Source organism: Parasteatoda tepidariorum, chromosome 6 (assembly GCF_982258835.1).
Source record: "Parasteatoda tepidariorum strain Cologne lab strain chromosome 6, Ptep-v5.0, whole genome shotgun sequence".
Lineage (NCBI taxonomy): Eukaryota > Metazoa > Arthropoda > Arachnida > Araneae > Theridiidae > Parasteatoda > Parasteatoda tepidariorum.
Window position 1 is genome coordinate 114,414,737 of NC_141760.1, and position 11,534 is coordinate 114,426,270.

The following is an 11,534-nucleotide window of genomic DNA, read 5'->3' on the forward strand; positions in this document are numbered from 1 at the left end:
AATTTCTTTTCAAAAGTCCTCTTTCTGTCAGCTATCCAATAGAACTTTGAGGGGCCTCCTGCACCCCCTAATTCATCTATAAAAATTTCCTGCCGCAGATATGTTTGGACCATAGACCCCTACTCAGGATCCGAGTTTAAAAATTATAACTTAGTATTAAAGGGAACTAGACGGCTTCGAAATTCGATCCCCACCCCGCCATTTTTTTTTATTTATTATATGTTTATTAATATTCCATTATGCGTTCTTTAACAAAGAAAGATACACAATTTTACTCTTGGTACACCTTACGCATTAGAAACTGCCGAATATATTGTAAAAATAATTTAAAACAATGGAAATAAACCAAATTTCCTGTATTTTTCCAGTTTTTACCCATTATTCGCCATTTTCTCAAATTAAAAAAATTATTTCCTATATGTAGGACCCTCTTAAATATGGAAAAACACATTGAAAAAATAATATAATACAAAATTATCGAAAGAAAATAAAAGAAATTTTTTGAAAAAATGATAACGCTGGGATTCGAACCTGCGCCCCCTCGCCCCAGCCGTCAGTTACTTGTCCCGTGTCCTGACCACAATACCACTAGAACACGACAAGCCGGACACAATTTCTTTTCAAAAGTCCTCTTTCTGTCAGCTATCCAATAGAACTTTGAGGGGCCCACTGCTCCCCCTAATTCATCTATAAAAATTTCCTGCAGCAGATATGTTTGGACCATAGACCCCTACTCAAGGCTCGAGTTTGAAAATTATAACTTAATATTCAAGGGAGTTGGACGGCTTCGAAATTCGAACCCCACCCCGCCATTTTTATTTATTTATTATATGTTTATTAATATTCCATTATGCGTTCTTTAACAAAGAAAGATGCACAATTTTACTCTTAGTACACCTTACGCATTAGAAACTGTCGAATATATTGTAAAAATAATTTAAAACAATGGAAATAAACCAATTTTCCTGGATTTTTCCAGTTTTTACCCATTATTCGCCATTTTCTCAAATTAAAATAATTATTTCCTATATGTAGGACCCTCTTAAATATGGAAAAACACATTGAAAAAATAATATAATACAAAATCATGGAAAGAAAAAAAAAGAAATTTTTTGAAAAAATGATAACGCTGGGATTCGAACCTGCGCCTCCTCGCCCCAGCCGTCAGTTACTTGTCCCGTGTCCTGACCACAATACCACTAGAACACGAGAAGGCGGACACAATTTCTTTTTAAAAGTCCTCTTTCTGTCAGCTATCCAATAGAACTTTGAGGGGCCTCCTGCTCCCCCTAATTCACCTATAAAAATTTCCTGCAGCAGGTATGTTTGGACTATAGACCCCCGCTCTGGGTCCGAGCTTGAAAGTTATAACTTAATATTCAAGGGAGATAGACGGCTCCGAAATTCGAACCCCTCCCAGCCGTTTTATTTTATTTATTATATTTTTATTATTGTTCCAATATGCGTTCTTTAACAAAGAAAGATGAACAATTTTACTCATAGAACACCTTACGCATTAGAAATTGACGAATATATTGTAAAAATAATTTAAAACAATGGAAATAAGCCAATTTTCCTGGATTTTTCCAGTTTTTACCCACTATTCGCCATTTTCTCAATTTAAAAAATTATTTCCTATATGTAGGACCCTCTTAAATATGGAAAAACACATTGAAAAAATAATATAATTCAAAATTATCGGAAGAAAAAAAAAGAAATTTTTTGAAAAAATGATAACGATGGGATTCGAACCTGCGCCCCCTCGCCCCAGCCGTCAGTTACTTGTCCCGTGTCCTGACCACAATACCACTAGAACACGAGAAGCCGGACACAATTTCTTTTCAAAAGTCCTCTTTCTGTCAGCTATTCAATAGAACTTTGAGGGCCCCCCACCTCCCCCTAATTCACCTATAAAAATTTCCTGCAGCAGATATGTTTGGACCATAGACTTCTACTCAGGATCCGAGTTTAAAAATTATAACTTAGTATTAAAGGGAATTAGACGGCTTCGAAATTCGAACCCCACCCCGCCATTTTTTTTTTATTTATTATATGTTTACTAATATTCCATTATGCGTTCTTTAACAAAGAAAGATGCACAATTTTACTCTTAGTACACCTTACGCATTAGAAACTTTCGAATATATTGTAAAAATAATTTAAAACAATGGAAATAAGCCAATTTTCCTGGATTTTTCCAGTTTTTACCCACTATTCGCCATTTTCTCAATTTAAAAAAATTATTTCTTATATGTAGGACCCTCTTATATATGGAAAAACACATTGAAAAAATAATATAATACAATATTATCGGAAGAAAAAAAAAGAAATTTTTTGAAAAAATGATAACGCTGGGATTCAAACCTGCGCCCCCTCGCCCCAGCCGTCAGTTACTTGTCCCGTGTCCTGACCACAGTACCACTAGAACACGAGAAGCCGGACACAATTTCTTTTCAAAAGTCCTCATTCTGTCAGCTATTCAATAGAACTTTGAGGGCCCCCCACCTCCCCCTAATTCACCTATAAAAATTTCCTGCATCAGGTATGTTTGGACGATAGACCCCTACTTAAGGTTCGAGTTTGAAAATTGTAACTTAATATTCAAGGGAGTTGGACGTCTTCGAATTTCGAACCCCACCCCGCCATTTTTTTTATTTATTATATGTTTATTAATATACCATTATGCGTTCTTTAATATTATAGGAAGTTACGGGGTGTGATGTGTGCGTGACTCCTGATAAAACTTTTGTCCCTTTTTCAGCCATTTTTCGCTCTTAACAAAGAAAAATATTTCTTTTCGCATATAGAAGACTTTATTCTTTTTAAAATATTGAAAAGAAGCTAAAAAAATTTTATAAATTAAAATAAATAAATAAATAAAAAATATCCGAAATTTATCCGTTCATTAGCTATTATTCGCTATTTCCCAAAGAAAAAATAGTTTTTTTTTATGTACAGAACACTTGATTCACGTTAAAATATCAAAAAATATATTAAAAAACGAATATAAGAAAAAATTTGAATGTCGACCGTCGCAGAGTTTCGAACTCATTTCCCCCGGGACAACACATATAACTTGCCACACAGCTTTACCAACTGCGCCATGCTTCACATACCCGGCCCGCGAATATTTTCCTTAAAACACCTCCTCCCGGTTAGTAAAAAAAACTTATTTTGGCCCATTGTGGGGCCACTAATTGTTTTATAAAAAAAATCCTTCGGTTCAATTGTTCGATACATTAAATTCTAATTTTGGGCGAAGTTTGAAATTTATAGGTTAATATTATAGGAAGTTACGGGCTGTGATGTGTGCGTGACTCCTGATATGACTTCTGTCCCTTTTTCAGCCATTATTCGCTCTTAACAAAGAAAAATATTTCTTTTCGCATATAGAAGACTTTATTCGCTTTAAAACATTGAACAGAAGCTAAAAAAATAACATAAATTAAAATAAATAAATAAATAAAAATTATCCGAAATTTATCCGTTTATTAGCTATTATTCGCTATTTCCCAAAGAAAAAATAGTTTTTTTTTATGTACAGAACACTTTATTCACGTTAAAATATCAATTAATATATTAAAAAACGAATATAAGAAAAAATTTGAATGTCGACCGACGCAGAGTTTCGAACCCATTTCCCACGGTACAACACATATAACTTGCCACACAGCTTTACCAACTGCGCCATGCTTCACATGCATGCCCCGCGAATATTTTGCTTAAAACACCTCCTCCCGGTCAGTAAACAAAACTTATTTTGGCCCATTGTGGGCCCACTAATTGGTCTATAAAAAAATCCTTCGGTTCAATTGTACGATACATTAAATTCTAATTTAAGGCAGAGTTTGAAATTTATAGGTTAATATTATAGGAATTTACGGGGTGTGATGTGTGCGTGACACCTGATATAACTTCTGTCCCTTTTTCAGCCATTATTCGCTCTTTAACAAAGAAAAATATTTCTTTTAGCATACAGAAGACTTTATTCGCTTTAAAATATTGAAACGAAGTTAAAAAAATAATATAAATTAAAATAAATAAATAAATAAAAATTATCCGAAATTTATCCGTTTATTAGCTATTATTCGCTATTTCCCAAAGAAAAAATAGTTTTTTTTATATACAGAAAAATTTATTCGCGTTAAAATATCCAAAAATATATTAAGAAAAGAATATAAGAAAAAAAGTAAAAATTTGAATGTCGCCCGTCGCAGAGTTTCGAACCCATGACCCCCGGGACAACAAATCGAACTTGCCACACAGCTTTACCAACTGCGCCATGCTTCACACGGCGTCCCCGCGAATATTTAGCTTAAAACACCTCCTCCCGGTTAGTAAACAAAACTTCTTTTGGCCCATTGTGGGCCCACTAATTGGTCTATAAAAAAATCCTTCGGTTCAATTGTACGATACATTAAATTCTAATTTAAGGCAGAGTTTGAAATTTATAGGTTAATATTATAGGAAGTTACGGGGTGTGATGTGTGCGTGACTCCTGATATGAATTCTGTCCCTTTTTCAGCCATTATTCGCTCTTTTGCAAAGAAAAATATTTCTTTTCGCAAATAGCGAAGACTTTATTCGCTTTAAAATGTTGAAAAGAAGCTAAAAAAATTATATAAATTAAAATAAATATATAAATAAAAAATATCCGAAATTTATCCGTTTATTAGCTATTATTCGCTATTTCCCAAAGAAAAAATAGTTTTTTTTTATGTACAGAACACTTTATTCACGTTAAAATATCAAAAAATACATTGAAAAACGAATATAAGTGAAAATTTGAATGTCGACCGTCCCAGAGATTCGAACCCATTTCCCCCGGGACAACACATATAACTTGATACACAGCTTTACCAACTGCGCCATGCTTCACATACCTGCCCCGCGAATATTTTGCTTAAAACACCTCCTCCCGGTTAGTAAAAAAAACTTATTTTGGCCCATTGTGGGGCCACTAATTGTTTTATAAAAAAAATCCTTCGGTTCAATTGTTCGATACATTAAATTCTAATTTTGGGCGAAGTTTGAAATTTATAGGTTAATATTATAGGAAGTTACGGGCTGTGATGTGTGCGTGACTCCTGATATGACTTCTGTCCCTTTTTCAGCCATTATTCGCTCTTAACAAAGAAAAATATTTCTTTTCGCATATAGAAGACTTTATTCGCTTTAAAACATTGAACAGAAGCTAAAAAAATAACATAAATTAAAATAAATAAATAAATAAAAATTATCCGAAATTTATCCGTTTATTAGCTATTATTCGCTATTTCCCAAAGAAAAAATAGTTTTTTTTTATGTACAGAACACTTTATTCACGTTAAAATATCAATTAATATATTAAAAAACGAATATAAGAAAAAATTTGAATGTCGACCGACGCAGAGTTTCGAACCCATTTCCCACGGTACAACACATATAACTTGCCACACAGCTTTACCAACTGCGCCATGCTTCACATGCATGCCCCGCGAATATTTTGCTTAAAACACCTCCTCCCGGTCAGTAAACAAAACTTATTTTGGCCCATTGTGGGCCCACTAATTGGTCTATAAAAAAATCCTTCGGTTCAATTGTACGATACATTAAATTCTAATTTAAGGCAGAGTTTGAAATTTATAGGTTAATATTATAGGAATTTACGGGGTGTGATGTGTGCGTGACACCTGATATAACTTCTGTCCCTTTTTCAGCCATTATTCGCTCTTTAACAAAGAAAAATATTTCTTTTAGCATACAGAAGACTTTATTCGCTTTAAAATATTGAAACGAAGTTAAAAAAATAATATAAATTAAAATAAATAAATAAATAAAAATTATCCGAAATTTATCCGTTTATTAGCTATTATTCGCTATTTCCCAAAGAAAAAATAGTTTTTTTTTATATACAGAAAAATTTATTCGCGTTAAAATATCCAAAAATATATTAAGAAAAGAATATAAGAAAAAAAGTAAAAATTTGAATGTCGCCCGTCGCAGAGTTTCGAACCCATGACCCCCGGGACAACAAATCGAACTTGCCACACAGCTTTACCAACTGCGCCATGCTTCACACGGCGTCCCCGCGAATATTTAGCTTAAAACACCTCCTCCCGGTTAGTAAACAAAACTTCTTTTGGCCCATTGTGGGCCCACTAATTGGTCTATAAAAAAATCCTTCGGTTCAATTGTACGATACATTAAATTCTAATTTAAGGCAGAGTTTGAAATTTATAGGTTAATATTATAGGAAGTTACGGGGTGTGATGTGTGCGTGACTCCTGATATGACTTCTGTCCCTTTTTCAGCCATTATTCGCTCTTTTGCAAAGAAAAATATTTCTTTTCGCAAATAGCGAAGACTTTATTCGCTTTAAAATGTTGAAAAGAAGCTAAAAAAATTATATAAATTAAAATAAATATATAAATAAAAAATATCCGAAATTTATCCGTTTATTAGCTATTATTCGCTATTTCCCAAAGAAAAAATAGTTTTTTTTTATGTACAGAACATTTTATTCACGTTAAAATATCAAAAAATATATTAAAAAACGAATATAAGAAAAAATTTGAATGTCGACCGTCGCAGAGTTTCGAACTCATTTCCCCCGGGACAACACATATAACTTGCCACACAGCTTTACCAACTGCGCCATGCTTCACATACCCGGCCGCGAATATTTTCCTTAAAACACCTCCTCCCGGTTAGTAAAAAAAACTTATTTTGGCCCATTGTGGGGCCACTAATTGTTTTATAAAAAAAATCCTTCGGTTCAATTGTTCGATACATTAAATTCTAATTTTGGGCGAAGTTTGAAATTTATAGGTTAATATTATAGGAAGTTACGGGCTGTGATGTGTGCGTGACTCCTGATATGACTTCTGTCCCTTTTTCAGCCATTATTCGCTCTTAACAAAGAAAAATATTTCTTTTCGCATATAGAAGACTTTATTCGCTTTAAAACATTGAACAGAAGCTAAAAAAATAACATAAATTAAAATAAATAAATAAATAAAAATTATCCGAAATTTATCCGTTTATTAGCTATTATTCGCTATTTCCCAAAGAAAAAATAGTTTTTTTTTATGTACAGAACACTTTATTCACGTTAAAATATCAATTAATATATTAAAAAACGAATATAAGAAAAAATTTGAATGTCGACCGACGCAGAGTTTCGAACCCATTTCCCACGGTACAACACATATAACTTGCCACACAGCTTTACCAACTGCGCCATGCTTCACATGCATGCCCCGCGAATATTTTGCTTAAAACACCTCCTCCCGGTCAGTAAACAAAACTTATTTTGGCCCATTGTGGGCCCACTAATTGGTCTATAAAAAAATCCTTCGGTTCAATTGTACGATACATTAAATTCTAATTTAAGGCAGAGTTTGAAATTTATAGGTTAATATTATAGGAATTTACGGGGTGTGATGTGTGCGTGACACCTGATATAACTTCTGTCCCTTTTTCAGCCATTATTCGCTCTTTAACAAAGAAAAATATTTCTTTTAGCATACAGAAGACTTTATTCGCTTTAAAATATTGAAACGAAGTTAAAAAAATAATATAAATTAAAATAAATAAATAAATAAAAATTATCCGAAATTTATCCGTTTATTAGCTATTATTCGCTATTTCCCAAAGAAAAAATAGTTTTTTTTATATACAGAAAAATTTATTCGCGTTAAAATATCCAAAAATATATTAAGAAAAGAATATAAGAAAAAAAGTAAAAATTTGAATGTCGCCCGTCGCAGAGTTTCGAACCCATGACCCCCGGGACAACAAATCGAACTTGCCACACAGCTTTACCAACTGCGCCATGCTTCACACGGCGTCCCCGCGAATATTTAGCTTAAAACACCTCCTCCCGGTTAGTAAACAAAACTTCTTTTGGCCCATTGTGGGCCCACTAATTGGTCTATAAAAAAATCCTTCGGTTCAATTGTACGATACATTAAATTCTAATTTAAGGCAGAGTTTGAAATTTATAGGTTAATATTATAGGAAGTTACGGGGTGTGATGTGTGCGTGACTCCTGATATGACTTCTGTCCCTTTTTCAGCCATTATTCGCTCTTTTGCAAAGAAAAATATTTCTTTTCGCAAATAGCGAAGACTTTATTCGCTTTAAAATGTTGAAAAGAAGCTAAAAAAATTATATAAATTAAAATAAATATATAAATAAAAAATATCCGAAATTTATCCGTTTATTAGCTATTATTCGCTATTTCCCAAAGAAAAAATAGTTTTTTTTTATGTACAGAACACTTTATTCACGTTAAAATATCAAAAAATACATTGAAAAACGAATATAAGTGAAAATTTGAATGTCGACCGTCCCAGAGATTCGAACCCATTTCCCCCGGGACAACACATATAACTTGATACACAGCTTTACCAACTGCGCCATGCTTCACATACCTGCCCCGCGAATATTTTGCTTAAAACACCTCCTCCCGGTTAGTAAAAAAAAACTTATTTTGGCCCATTGTGGGGCCACTAATTGTTTTATAAAAAAAATCCTTCGGTTCAATTGTTCGATACATTAAATTCTAATTTTGGGCGAAGTTTGAAATTTATAGGTTAATATTATAGGAAGTTACGGGCTGTGATGTGTGCGTGACTCCTGATATGACTTCTGTCCCTTTTTCAGCCATTATTCGCTCTTAACAAAGAAAAATATTTCTTTTCGCATATAGAAGACTTTATTCGCTTTAAAACATTGAACAGAAGCTAAAAAAATAACATAAATTAAAATAAATAAATAAATAAAAATTATCCGAAATTTATCCGTTTATTAGCTATTATTCGCTATTTCCCAAAGAAAAAATAGTTTTTTTTTATGTACAGAACACTTTATTCACGTTAAAATATCAATTAATATATTAAAAAACGAATATAAGAAAAAATTTGAATGTCGACCGACGCAGAGTTTCGAACCCATTTCCCACGGTACAACACATATAACTTGCCACACAGCTTTACCAACTGCGCCATGCTTCACATGCATGCCCCGCGAATATTTTGCTTAAAACACCTCCTCCCGGTCAGTAAACAAAACTTATTTTGGCCCATTGTGGGCCCACTAATTGGTCTATAAAAAAATCCTTCGGTTCAATTGTACGATACATTAAATTCTAATTTAAGGCAGAGTTTGAAATTTATAGGTTAATATTATAGGAATTTACGGGGTGTGATGTGTGCGTGACACCTGATATAACTTCTGTCCCTTTTTCAGCCATTATTCGCTCTTTAACAAAGAAAAATATTTCTTTTAGCATACAGAAGACTTTATTCGCTTTAAAATATTGAAACGAAGTTAAAAAAATAATATAAATTAAAATAAATAAATAAATAAAAATTATCCGAAATTTATCCGTTTATTAGCTATTATTCGCTATTTCCCAAAGAAAAAATAGTTTTTTTTATATACAGAAAAATTTATTCGCGTTAAAATATCCAAAAATATATTAAGAAAAGAATATAAGAAAAAAAGTAAAAATTTGAATGTCGCCCGTCGCAGAGTTTCGAACCCATGACCCCCGGGACAACAAATCGAACTTGCCACACAGCTTTACCAACTGCGCCATGCTTCACACGGCGTCCCCGCGAATATTTAGCTTAAAACACCTCCTCCCGGTTAGTAAACAAAACTTCTTTTGGCCCATTGTGGGCCCACTAATTGGTCTATAAAAAAATCCTTCGGTTCAATTGTACGATACATTAAATTCTAATTTAAGGCAGAGTTTGAAATTTATAGGTTAATATTATAGGAAGTTACGGGGTGTGATGTGTGCGTGACTCCTGATATGACTTCTGTCCCTTTTTCAGCCATTATTCGCTCTTTTGCAAAGAAAAATATTTCTTTTCGCAAATAGCGAAGACTTTATTCGCTTTAAAATGTTGAAAAGAAGCTAAAAAAATTATATAAATTAAAATAAATATATAAATAAAAAATATCCGAAATTTATCCGTTTATTAGCTATTATTCGCTATTTCCCAAAGAAAAAATAGTTTTTTTTTATGTACAGAACACTTTATTCACGTTAAAATATCAAAAAATATATTAAAAAACGAATATAAGAAAAAATTTGAATGTCGACCGTCGCAGAGTTTCGAACTCATTTCCCCCGGGACAACACATATAACTTGCCACACAGCTTTACCAACTGCGCCATGCTTCACATACCCGGCCGCGAATATTTTCCTTAAAACACCTCCTCCCGGTTAGTAAAAAAAACTTATTTTGGCCCATTGTGGGGCCACTAATTGTTTTATAAAAAAAATCCTTCGGTTCAATTGTTCGATACATTAAATTCTAATTTTGGGCGAAGTTTGAAATTTATAGGTTAATATTATAGGAAGTTACGGGCTGTGATGTGTGCGTGACTCCTGATATGACTTCTGTCCCTTTTTCAGCCATTATTCGCTCTTAACAAAGAAAAATATTTCTTTTCGCATATAGAAGACTTTATTCGCTTTAAAACATTGAACAGAAGCTAAAAAAATAACATAAATTAAAATAAATAAATAAATAAAAATTATCCGAAATTTATCCGTTTATTAGCTATTATTCGCTATTTCCCAAAGAAAAAATAGTTTTTTTTTATGTACAGAACACTTTATTCACGTTAAAATATCAATTAATATATTAAAAAACGAATATAAGAAAAAATTTGAATGTCGACCGACGCAGAGTTTCGAACCCATTTCCCACGGTACAACACATATAACTTGCCACACAGCTTTACCAACTGCGCCATGCTTCACATGCATGCCCCGCGAATATTTTGCTTAAAACACCTCCTCCCGGTCAGTAAACAAAACTTATTTTGGCCCATTGTGGGCCCACTAATTGGTCTATAAAAAAATCCTTCGGTTCAATTGTACGATACATTAAATTCTAATTTAAGGCAGAGTTTGAAATTTATAGGTTAATATTATAGGAATTTACGGGGTGTGATGTGTGCGTGACACCTGATATAACTTCTGTCCCTTTTTCAGCCATTATTCGCTCTTTAACAAAGAAAAATATTTCTTTTAGCATACAGAAGACTTTATTCGCTTTAAAATATTGAAACGAAGTTAAAAAAATAATATAAATTAAAATAAATAAATAAATAAAAATTATCCGAAATTTATCCGTTTATTAGCTATTATTCGCTATTTCCCAAAGAAAAAATAGTTTTTTTTATATACAGAAAAATTTATTCGCGTTAAAATATCCAAAAATATATTAAGAAAAGAATATAAGAAAAAAAGTAAAAATTTGAATGTCGCCCGTCGCAGAGTTTCGAACCCATGACCCCCGGGACAACAAATCGAACTTGCCACACAGCTTTACCAACTGCGCCATGCTTCACACGGCGTCCCCGCGAATATTTAGCTTAAAACACCTCCTCCCGGTTAGTAAACAAAACTTCTTTTGGCCCATTGTGGGCCCACTAATTGGTCTATAAAAAAATCCTTCGGTTCAATTGTACGATGCATTAAATTCTAATTTTGGGCGGAGTTTGAAATTTATAGGTTAATATTATA